Source organism: Anarrhichthys ocellatus, unplaced genomic scaffold, assembly GCF_004355925.1.
Source record: "Anarrhichthys ocellatus isolate YVR2014 unplaced genomic scaffold, GSC_Weel_1.0 scaffold1, whole genome shotgun sequence".
Classification (NCBI taxonomy): Eukaryota; Metazoa; Chordata; class Actinopteri; order Perciformes; family Anarhichadidae; genus Anarrhichthys; species Anarrhichthys ocellatus.
In genome coordinates, this window is record NW_022280031.1 from 2,300,605 (window position 1) to 2,313,671 (window position 13,067).

The window sequence follows — 13,067 nt, forward strand, 5'->3', positions numbered from 1 at the left end:
AGAGAGAGAGAGAGAGAGAGAGAGAGAGAGAGAGAGAGAGAGAGAGAACAATCAGAGAACAATTAAAAAATGTAACCTGGCTGTGTGCAGGTTCAAAGGGAGAGAACATGAATCCATTTAGTGCTAAAAATATAAGTCTGGGTTAATCTGGGGAAAAACACCAACATGTATGACAAGTTACATTAGAAAACTATTCTGCATCTTAATAAAAAGTCTCGTGTCTATAAAAATAACCATTCATTGCTTTCAGCTTCTTAAAACTGAGGATTTTATCTGTTTCATAACATTGTAAACTGAATATATTTGGATGATTTTGGCTTGTTAATCAAAACAAGACATTTGAAGACATCATCTTGGGCTTCTAGAAATGGCGACAGGCAGTTTTCACTATTTTCTGGCATTATAAACTAAACGATTAAAGGTTTGCTCGCTTTCTGGTGATGAGTTAGATGGGACAATCGATACCACTCTCATGTCTGTCCGTTAAATACGAAGCTACAGCCATAAGCCGGTTAGCTTAGCTTAGCGCAAAGACTGGAAACAGGGGCAAACAGCAAACCTGGCTCTGTTTAAACTTCACAGGTAACAACATCCACCTAACAGCCACTCAAATGCTCAATAATTAATACGTCAGGTCTTCTTTGTTTAATCTGTACAAAAAAAACAAGTAAAACTTCCTGGAGTCTCTGCTGGTTTCCTAGCAATGCTCAGAAAAATAGTCTTTGTGTTGAGCTAAGCCTAACGGACAGATGTGAGAGTGGTTTGATCTTCTCATCGTACGGGAACATTCTGCCAGAAAGCGAAGAAGCGTATTTCAACAAATGTTGAACATTTGTTCTGATCAATTAATTGAGAAGATTGTTTTCAGATTAATCAATCATGAAACAATCTTTAGTTGCAGCACAATGAATCAACCATGTTTGTGGAAAGCTGTAACTACTGCGTTATAACTATGAAATGACTGACCCATCTTTGTACAAGGTGTTAGCTTAGTTTGTACCAGGTTATATATATATATATATATATATATATATATATATATATATATATATATATATAATGGAAGTGGAGCTGCTACAATTATTTGCATTATTGATTAATGTCACAATCATTTTTTTTATTCAATTGATCCATTATTTAGTCTATGAATTAAAACAAAAAATCAAAAAGACATTTCCGTTACATGAATATAACACAGAGTAAATCGGAAAATCCTCAAATTTAAGATACTGGAATAAGTGAATCTGGTCATTTTTCTTGATATACAGTTGAAATTGGCTATTGATTTTCTGCAGATCGCCTAATCGATTAAGTGACTAATCAACTGATGCTATTGCCAATATGTGTAAACAAATTAAATATGTACTTGACAGACCTGAGGACAAAATGTCACTGCAGATATTTACACAAATTTCTATTGTCCTTTCATCCCGGTAGGACTAACCAGCACGTGCGAGTGAATAACTCATGCGTTTGGAGGATGCGTTAGGAGAGCAGTATACCCAAAATAGCATCAGTCTCCGTCTCTCCACCTGAGCCAGCATCCCCAAGCTAAACCCTTGCTCTACCCAGCCAAGACCCACTTACATAACAGAACATCTAACTTTCTGCCAGACACATAGCAATACAGCGTCACACAGTACATGCACAAACCCACCCACACACACTTGCAAAATACAGACACACACGCACACAAACATACACACACACACACACACATAATGCAGACACGGGAGCATCCCTAGGCACCTAGCAACAGTGCTTCAGTCACAGTCAGGCCCAACCCATCTCAGTCTGGGTGAGAAGAGGAGAGGCAGCAAACTAGAAAGATCCCAGAAAATTAATAGAGACATGCCTCTTTATTCCTGAGGGATTGAGGGGGATTATAAACTGTAGCTGGACAAGACAAACAAAAGAAAAAAAGTCTGAACGCCACGGATATAACAAAAAGAGTGCAAATAGAGCAGATACGCAGGACTAAAATAAAAGGAAATAGAGAAATTGAGACATGGAGGAATGGATGAAGCTGGATGGAGCTGTGAGCCATGTGAAGGCAGAGAGGGCAGGGTTAGCTGGCTGAACCTTGATAATCCCACTGTTATTAAAGCACAGGAATGAATCTGTGAACCCCACGGCTACAGAGAATTACAGTCAAATCCCTCAGAACCAGCATACGGGCCAAAGCACTGCAGGCCTGTTTGGCCAGCTAGCAAACACTGGCACAGTAGAGCATTTCCAAGGCTCTCTAAAAAAATGTAATGCATCAGAATAAATACCATTCCACGTTAAGTATACGTAAATACAGACGACTATACTGACATCTGCTGAGGTCTCTACGCTCACATTACACGAGTGGATACAACTGGCATAGATTGTGAGGTATAGCTGCATCCCATACATGTGCTGAATCGAAAAAAATAAACGAACTCAAGAAACAAACAAAAGAACAAATCAGCATCACAAAGCAGAAGAAGCAATATATAGACACAAACATATTCAACACTGCATGATTGATGGTCAATCTACTCTCAAGTTGGCCTAATGATGAATGATGCTGTCTGATAGTGTGAGACAGAACATGCATCCAGGAAAAAGGAACTAAAAACATCAAGATCACTTTCAAACAAGCATATATTAAATATAGCATATCAAAAACATTCCGCATAATCAATGAGAGAATCAGAAGTTCTCTGTTCAGAACTGTATTTGCTTCTAGTCATTTATTAAAATACATGTCTAAGAGTCTTCTGGTGTGCAGGAAGCCTCCTCTTCATTTTTTTGTAAATGCTTCCATCACTGTCTTCACTTGCAGTGCTAAAGGAATACTTCACCCACAAAATGACCTTTTGTATATCAATCACTCACCCTGCGTTACCGTGAATTCTTGAAGAAAACTTTTGTTCTTCTCGCCTCCACAGTGATCGTCAGAGAATCAGCAAACAGAGAAATGTCTTCATATCGTGAAGTAAATGTTGTTTGATTCTTCGTTCAAACTAAGTTTTCTTCAAGAATTCAAGGTAACGTGGGGTGAGTAATTGATGTACAACTTTTCATTTTGTGGGTAAAGTATTCCTTTAGGGAAAGAAACTGAATACACTGCAGCTGTCTATGTTTGCAATACTGTGCGCGTACTTAATTTATTCATGTGTATTTTTCCTGTTCATGTGAAATAGAGAATGCTTGTGATGCAAGACACATTTTAAAGTGTAATCTGATCTAATTTAAAATAAATGCCACTGAGACATTGTTCTAGGAAAAATTACAATGAAGTGCTCAAAGATTTATCTATTGATGAGCTGTTGGTGCTCAAAAGCGCTCTTCTAAGAACTCCAGGAGGGACAGAGGCATAAGTCAGAGGTACACGGCGAGCAAGCAAACAGGAAACTAAACAGACGCAGGTTCAACCACAGCTTGGGTCATATCCTCTCCATCTAGCCATTTGTTCTTCTGACGTGAAACATCTCAGGCAGTTTAGTGGCAGCCTGTAGCCAATAGAGTCTGCTGTGGTTAAATACAGTGAGTGATGCTGAGGTTCTCTGTTGCCCGATCTGACTACTGTGCAGCTTTTTGAGTGGCATTAATCACTACCAAGCTGAGCCTTGAAGCAGAGAGTAGATGTTTTTGGCTTAACAATCCTGCTGCATCACTTCAGTAATGTATAATGTACTATTTAGATGGGCGGGGAAGAATTAAATCACACCCTGGGTTTAAAGAAAGGCAGATTAATACAACCTGCCTACGATATTTATCATGAGTTCTTTTCCTCGTTCAGACAGGAAGAGCTCTTGCTGCACACCTGGTTGTCTTTTCCTGTCTCTCTTCACTGCTCAAAACACAGTCACCCAATGACACCCAGCTAATGTCGGGTTTTATCTCACTTTATCTATTTGTTGAGTCAGGGCTGAAGTTAGACACGGTTGCTGGGTATCCTCAATTCATAAGCACGTGTACAAATGTTCAACACGTACACAGGAGGCTTTATTGTGTCGTGTGCAAATTAGGCTGTTACAGCAGGGTTAAAGTCCCTTGTTGTATTATTCAAGAGTTTAGGCACTTCAAAAATGCTCCCAAAGGGCAACGGCTCAGACTGCTTGCTAAAGGGTGACAGGATAAGTCAGGAATTGTGTAACCCTTCCTCACTCTATGATTTAATTATAGTTTTTGTGTCGGATTCACAACCAAATTGGCTATCTGACTGAGGACAAATAAAAATAATGCTGTCATTATTTTGCCACAAAAAGCAAAAGCCGATTCCATCTACAGTAAAACTGAGAAGAAAACGAAAGAATAAACTGTGATGATGACAAATTAGGATCTGCAAAGGAAAAATGAGGCCAGACTCTGTGTTTCCATTTGCAGGTCAGATGGCAGTAGACAGGGCATTGGCGTCACACACCCAAACATACAGAGAGGCCCATATGGTGTTGAGACAGACACGGGCACACCGCCACGCCTGTTGAGAGGCAATGATTGTTTTTGCCACGGGGCACAGGACTTATGTTGTTGTGTCAACAACACAAATGGAGAGATGTAGGAGAAAACATGGAGGGCAGAAACATAGGAATGGAAAGAAATGAGAGCAAAAAAGACACTTAGAGAGAGCTTCATGTTATTTCTCTGTCTGGATTTGCTTGAGTTCTTTCACTCTAACTCAGGCTGTGTGTGCATGCAAGTCAGACTGAGCTGAAGAAATGGAGAGTATACAATTTGTGCATTCATGCGAGACAGAGAGAGCGAAAGAGCGACTTACCATGGTCCTGAAGTGAGAGAGTTTCTAGTCAACGAGATCACCAGCTCAGTCCGCAGTCAAATCCATGCATGCAACCCCATCGGTAAACCTTAAAAACAAATACAAAACCATTAGAAAAGTGTTGAAATGTATTTAATCGGCTACCCTCCAGCACAATATGAAGCGTCATTGCTGCCTGGCCTGGCACAGTTTACAGTGCAAACACAGAGGGGTTATGGAATAGGTGGGGCAGAAAACCACTAAAATGGACAGAAGCTAGCAGCTCCCTCCTGCAGAAAATCACTCAATCTCTCTTTCTGTCGCACGCACGCACGCACACGCGCACACGCACACACACACACACACACACACACACAGTTAATCCAATGCAGCGAAATTATCCTGCCTCTACTCATTGAACCCATGCTAACCTACCTTCCCCCATTTAGCCAGCATTTTGCCCGAGAGATTAAAAACAGAGGAAGTGACAGCGAGAGAGAGAGCGTCAGCTGGCTGATATACTCATTCATGCAAATAAACCACGTTTGTACTTGAGAAAGAAGAACATAGCAAGAGTGAGAAACAGAGCGAGAGAGGTCTTGTGTGCTGACCAAACAAAAGCAACCAGGAGCAAAGTTTATTGATTGGGCTATCGACCCCTACACAGAGCTGGCAGTGCCACTGGCCATCAGGGATCCACCACACAGTTATAGCACATCCACCAAATGGACAATATGTTCACCCGAGTCATCTCAGGTTTTGTTTATATAGAAAATGTTTCACATACTTAGAATCATCAGTACAACGGATGTGATGCTATACCACCAACATTTTATATTTTCAGTCAGACCAGCCATCCTGACAGGCCACTAGATTAAATACTTTAGGGAGGATTGGATTACTGGCCCTCCTGGTGGGTTTGCATGTTTTAGTCAACCATTTTCCAAAGCATCCATACATTTTTAGATTTACTTCCCTCCTTCCAGGCAGTCATGGCTTTCAACTCTTTCCACAATGGTAAGAAAACCCACTTGAAGCTTGCTGGAGATTGATAATCCATCACAGAGTGAACATTTAGTTGGAAAATTTGTTTAAAGACACCTTCCAGACATGTTTTTTTATATGAAAAAAAATTGTGGTTTTGAACAATTATTTGGTTTTAACACAGAAAGAGTTTGATTCCCTAAAAGATCTTAAAATTGCATGTTTTCCTTCTCAATCATTAAAAAAAAAAATCTGATTGAGAATCTATGAATATGCAAATGTTCATTTCAAAAGTTGAACTCAAGAAGACGTCCCCTACTTTACCTTACGGTCAATTTCCAATGTTTATGTTGGGTCTCAAGTTTCCACATCACACAAACCTAAATCCTGCTGATCTGTGTGCACATGAGAGAAACTGTCTGAATGTGAAAACAGCCTTGTGGTGTCAAACTCATAGACACATACAACCACCTTATCATACACAGCACACACAACAACAACAGAAATACACAGGATTCTCATCACGCTGTGCAACAGTTAGGAGCAACTTTAAGGGCAGCCTGATATTTGAGGGAGGTATAAAAACACATGGTGTGCTTTGTAAAAAGCATTAATGTTATCAACATGTAGTTTATGGGCTTAGGCATGCATGCAAAACCTCCTTAAGATAACATTATCATGACATTGTGTAAAATACCCCAAGGCTGGAGTACATTGTGTGTGAGAGAGAGAGAGAGAGAGAGAGAGAGAGAGAGAGAGAGAGAGAGAGAAAATGCAAATTGCCACGTAATAAATGATATGGTCGGTGGATGAAACGAGCAGGTGATGTTTTAAAAACATTTACAAAGCTGACAAAGGACAGAGAGCAGCTGACCACAAGCTTTATTAATACAATGAGAAAGAAGTTGCGACGTTCCCCTGGGGCTCCATATCAAGCAATGTCATAACTACTCCAAATAGCTCATGCCCCAAGTCACTGAATGACAAGTTTCACGCCAACATAGATGGTTTAAGATGGCAGGGCCGATCAAACTTCACCACACAGCAGGGCGGGAGAGGAGGGGAGGGTGTCGGACGTGGAAGGTTTGGTGTCACATCATATCCATATTCAGTCCATACGTTTGAAGTGGAAAGAGGGCAGCTTTAATAATCACGGCTACATAGTCTTCAAAGAGAGATGAGACATGGGGAAGAGGAGTATAGAGTGAATGAGGAACTTCAAAGGGCTGTTGCGTGCCCTCCCACATCCGTATACACATTGCAAACACACGCACACACACGTAGACTGTACTGTATTTACATATGACTGTCTATAACCAAAGGGTTCGCAGGAAAATGAGAGAGAAGAGAAGAGAAGTTGCTCCACGTGATACACACTGTTCAGTAACTATAATCACCACAAAAATAAGTGCAACGCTTAAAGCTAACATACTGCTGATTTAATATCTGTGTCAGCCAAACAGCTGCTCTTTACAGTGACATGATGAGCCATGCTGCCTGTGCATGGCCACTATTGTTTCAGATGCAAACAAGCACCCAATGGTTTGTCTGTGTTGAGCCCCAATTAAAGGCCCCAGGTAAGGCTGTGTGAGGTGAAGCCTTGCATCATGTATCCACATCGCTATGGGTAAAACCAGTGGTAGCACAGCAGTATATCTTGGGTTAAGCACAGAAGTGCCTTGATATTTTTGGGAAATCAATGAAAACTCTCACCATGAGCTATGAGACTAAACCACACCTGAAACAGATTAAATGATCACAAAATGAAAACTGTGAGAATACTTTTGCACAAAAAAAGAGTCAAATTCTTCTTAACGGCCCCAACTAACCTCTTTGTCTCAGAAGGCTTTAGAGTATGTACATCACACAACACACTCTGATCCTTAGATCCTCAATTCAGACAGAAACTATAATAAAGAAATGAAAAAATAAATGTTCCTTAATATAAATTAATTAGAACTAATTGAAACATTTAGCCTGACATCAGTCCACTCTCAGCTTGAACCAGTTCTGCTGAAGACAGCCATGAAGCCATTGACTTTGTCTATGGATGTACAGTTATAACTACTCGTGCTGATGTCTCTCTCTCTCCATATGAGACACATGCCTCAAGCCAAAACAGCCTTTCATCCTCCCAAGGCCATGCATTATTGATGATTAGACGAGAGAGAGACACTGAAATACACACTGCTTTTCCCAGTGTGACAGCTATAGCTGCCTGTGTGAGCGTGTGTATGAATGCATTTCTGTGTGTGTGTGTGTGTGAGAGTGTGTGTGTGTGTGTGTGTGACTAAACAGGTGGGCTGGATTCCTTCAGTCATTAGCTGTGTAGATTGTCAGAGAGCCAATCAAAAAGCAGATGATGACAGTAAAGCAGTCATTGGCTCATGCTCTCTACTATCATCATGACAACAACCTCTGTGACCAACTCCCATCTCCAGTGTCTCCAGCCTGTGTGTTATTTGTTTCTTGTTGCACATAACAACATCTCATATGTGTGATGCCATCATTTCAAGTGTTTGCTGATGCAACACTTGTGTTTATGATGAACCCTGCGGCCTGCATCGACACGTAGCAAACTTCTTCAGAGAGTTCACTGGTATAATATTCAAGATCTCATTCCTCTCCATTTGAATACAAACAGCAACCAAACAGACCAGCGTTTGCTTCTTCGGCATCATAGTGCAGGATTGCTCAGGGGGCATTTTAAACTCCGAAATAATTAATTCAAGCATCACATTTTTAATTAGCTTATACGTTTTATAGAAAAAATGGAAGGTGAACAATATGCTACTTTTAGTTAAATAATAATATGCTTATTTCAGAAATAAGCATATGAAAAAATGCTTCTTATTTTAATAAGCAGCTTTTCTTTTGTATGTGGAAATACAGCATAAAATATGTCACCTCATTTTGATAAAGTATTAAGGTATAAATCTACAAACTGCTTTCCAAGACGATCTTCATGAATGTATTAATATTACAACACAGTAACTGAGGCTGCAACAATTGTTTTGTTTCATCAATTCATCTGTAAATTACTTTTTGAAATAACTGATTAATTGTTTCGACCAAAAAATCATCATAATGATTTCACACAGCCCAAGTTGCTTATTTTATCCAAATAACAGTATTAAACCTAAAGATTTTCCATTTGCAATTCTATAAAAACACAGAAAAGCAGCAAATCTTGCTTATTTCAGAAGTTGGAGCCGGTGAATTCTTGAAACATGAATTAAAAGATTCAGTGATTATCAAGCATTTATTTTACATTGGAATGATTCATTATCTCATACCCTACTCAAAATAAGTAAGACTATTTCATGACTGAATATAAGACCAAAGTTGCCATGATATGGATTTTACAGCGTATTCATTTCTGTCTGCGGCAGTCAAAGGGAATAACAAGTGTTACCCATATTTGTTATTCTATGTGATACAAACCGGAATAAACAATAATGTTTTATTCACAGTTAAGGTGATGTCTGGCCAACATGGTGCACGTTGTTGCTAATAGTCATCGATAAAAGCATCAATTAATGGCAAAACAAACTATTCCTCTTTCACCATTTTCCCACAATATTCTTCAATTAAAGAGCATAAAATGTCACACAGAAGTCAGGAAGGATCTTTTGGAGAATAACAAAATAAAGCTTCACTCTCTGACTGGGCTGGTGGGTTGTTGCTGAGCCTGTGGGAATGTGCGGTACATTGATGTTTCTAATGAAGAGCGCTGAGCTCCATTGATCCACCGGGGATGAGAGTGAGCTGTCAAAAGCTATCAGGCAAGTCAAAGACCCACTTTCAGCCGTGTGCAGCTGAAGAGAGCACGATACTGTTGGGGCACAAGGAAGAGCAGCTAAACCTCCCAAGGCAAACACCAGAGGCACACACGCAGACACAGCTTTAATGCCTTCACAGGGTTAAAGGTCGTTATTTGTTCAATAAAGGAACATTACACAAATAACAACAAGGGGTTAGTATGTGTCCGGCATTGGAGGAGTGTTTATCCATGGTGCCTTTAGGTTAATTCAAGTATTGGAAGCAATTATTTTTTTCAGAACAACTTTCCTTCCATTTTTTTTCTTGACAATCTAGCAAGAGAACCCTGGATAAAAAAAAAAAAGATCAAACCGAAAAACTGAGTTCAGTGTTGCCAACTCTTTTTTTATTGAAAGCAGGCGGAGAACTCCGGTTCTGACAAGTAAAGCCAATGTGGAAGTGTCTTAAAAACGTGTATTCCCTACTGGCCAGCAGGGGGCATCTTCTCCGGTTGCAAAAAGTCTGATTGTGTGGAAGTCAATGAGAAAATGACCCTACTTCTCACTTGATTTATTACCTCAGATAACATGGTAAACATGAGTTTATGGTGTCTATCGCTAGTTTCAACTCTTCAAGAAAGTATGATGTTTATTTAGTAAATTATTGTCCCATTTAGAGTAAAATATACAATAAAGCGGAGTATGCTTTGGGGTGGGCTAACTGTGATTGACAGGTTGCTGCCATTACCACAGCCGTATACAGTGTCTCTTCGTCACTCCTCCGCATTTCAAATATGTTAACTTCTGTTCATTGGTTGCAAAAACCCAAGATGTCGACGGCTTTAATCCAATATGGCGACGGCCAAATCGCTGAACTTGAGGCTTCAAAACGGCAGTCCACAAACCAATGGGTGACGTCACAATGACTACGTCTACTGCTTATATACAGTCTATGATTATAAGTAGCTAGCAGCACTAGCTCTAAATGTTGCTAAATCTAGCGAGAAAGATGCCGAGTTGACAACACTGACAGCCGTCCCTTCAGGCCTCCCTCCAAAGCCACTCCCCCAAAATTATCATAATGAATGTAAACTACAAACATGGCTGTTGTGAGTACTCACAGCTGTCAACCTATAGGCGCCCGTGGAAAACTCAGATGAGGAGCAATGAGTGCACGGGCAGAATATGTGCAAGCAGGTAGACAGGCAGGTAGCCCGTCCAATCAATACATTGTGGCCGAATGAACTGATTGGACGGGCTTATTACAGTCCTGCAACAGATAGCAGATCTTTTTCTTTTGTCAGAACATTTGATTATTTGATTGCGGTCAGGATGTAATGATAATTTCAACAAAAGTATAAAAATGTATGACTGAAAGGGAAGCTGAAACCATAGAATAATCATTTTTTTATTCACTGGTTCGGCTAGAAAAATGTGTGACATGATAATCGATTATCATCATATTTTTCTGTTGATTAACTTATCAGATAATCGACAAATCGTTTCAGTCCTGATGCAAACTTTGTCTCACTTTAACATATGCGAAACAGCGTGGCCAGTTATCAAATATGTGAGTGCTGTGTTAGTCTAACAATGTCTGACATTAACATTTATCATCGTCTCTAGGGTGATGTTTATAGTGCCGTACCTTTGCATTGTACAAGCTAATGAAATCACTAATCATTGCAAGGATACTAAAACATACATACAAGATTAAACTGGATTAAAACAGAGCTCAGGTGTGATTGTAGGTGAAGTTACTACACTGTACAGTAGTGACATGGTACACTGCTTTCATATACAGTACAGTGAGGAAGCAGGAGACCAGGTTTAAGCAATAAAAACTGCACCTTCCAGAATAAAAAAGTTAAATCATCACCTTTCAAACTTATAAACTTCATGAATGGAGGATTTACTGCAAAGCTGTTGTATTAAACTGCATCAGTTTCAGCTCGGTGTGTACACACTGATATTTGTGATGTTTAATTAAAGAAGGAAAATTATATTTCTTAAACATGCTATAAGCTTTATACAATCTATTTGAAGCTCCCCCCTTGATCTTGAAAGTATGCCACATGACAACTTTGGGTCATGAGTTGTTTTTTATGTGACAAAGAAATGGGGTCACGAGTTAGAGAAGGTTGAGAAACTTGTGACCCCAATGATGAAAAGGAAGTTAATCACAACTACAGTACACTGGGAATAAAAGGCCACATCAAAAATGTTTTTTGAAAAAAGGTTTTTGCTTGTAATAAGTAAAAAAGAAAATCCAATGGAACAAGTGAAAATTTGCTTGGTAACATTTCTTGAATCCAAATGTAATATTTAGGCTTTTCAAGAGAAAAAGAGATCTTGAAATTAGCTCATTTTGAGCTTTATTTCACTACAATCAAGAAGTGTCATAATGAGCCTGTGATGCTCAAAAGTAGTAGTTTTTAATTTAACAAAATATTCAAACTCATTGTCTAAAAACAAGTCGATATATCTCACTGAACTGTTATTTTTTAGGTGATGTGTATTAAATAAATGTTATGAGATATTTTGACTAGTAATTAGACAAATATATACTTCGTAAGATTTTGCGTCTTTGCAGCGTACCTTCAACAGACCAATGCGATCTGATGAGACAAACCACTACATCAGTACCCCAAAAAAAAAAATATCCATCTGTCAGATCAGATGTGGCAGTTTATTTTGGAGGACCAAATGTCACAAAACTGCATGCAGACACACAAATGTGTTGTGGCTGTCACCTGGTCTGTGCACACATCTCACACCAGATAGACCAGAATTGCTCAAACACCCCAAAGCATCAGAATAATCTGACTAGCAACACATCACCATGTAAAACGCTTCAGTCTCTAAATCTGTCTTTGACGCTGCATCCACAGCAGCAGTCTGTGAAGCACACTAGCAATTACAGCGGACTTGTAACCCTCCTGCTAATACTGCACATGGTACAGGGCACTTTTAATCAGCAAAAGTTGCAACTGGAGAATAATCTTCCAAGCCAGTGTCGATACAGGCTGGCGAAAAGGGGAGCAAATCTCCTGCTTTGCATGGATTTAAGAAAGATTATGGAACAGTAAAAATGCAATGCGTCAAACTGTTTCCATCACACCCTGTGGTTAACCCATCCATGCACTTCCTGAGAAGCATGTGAGGGTTGAAAAGGTGGTCACATATAGCATGCAAATATTTCTGCACGGCAAGAGGTCTGTCATATATTAAGTGCTTAGATTAGCGATTCTTATCATTGTGACATTTAATGACAGCGAGATGGAGATGACCACAAATGAGGTCACGGAGTCAGCACCATTGTAGTGATGAGATATGTGAGAATACATCATCCTCTGAAGGATTAGTATACAACAATCAAAAGAAAGAACTAAATGCATTAGATTTTCAAAAGATACAGGATTTTTAAAAAACCTTTTTAATAGAAAGGACTGTTCAGATTATTTAGTCAGAAAATAACTTAATTGGGTCAAATTTAAATCTGCCATACAAATACAGACTGTCTTTGTGTGTATGTATGTATGTATATACTATATATATATATATATATATATATATATATATATATATATATA

The 13,067-nt window shown here is 39.3% G+C and overlaps 1 protein-coding gene across 4 annotated transcripts in view; it reads right to left on the bottom strand.

Moving 5' to 3' along the window:
- Nucleotides 1–13,067, bottom strand: part of arhgap9 (Rho GTPase activating protein 9) — a 42,335-nt gene that overhangs the window by 28,274 nt on the left and 994 nt on the right. For all 4 annotated transcript variants that reach the window (XM_031858750.1, XM_031858838.1, XM_031858674.1 and 1 more), the window contains exon 2: nucleotides 4,751–4,838. The gene's annotated coding sequence lies outside the window, so the exon portion shown is untranslated. The remainder of the gene's footprint in view (nucleotides 1–4,750; nucleotides 4,839–13,067) is intronic.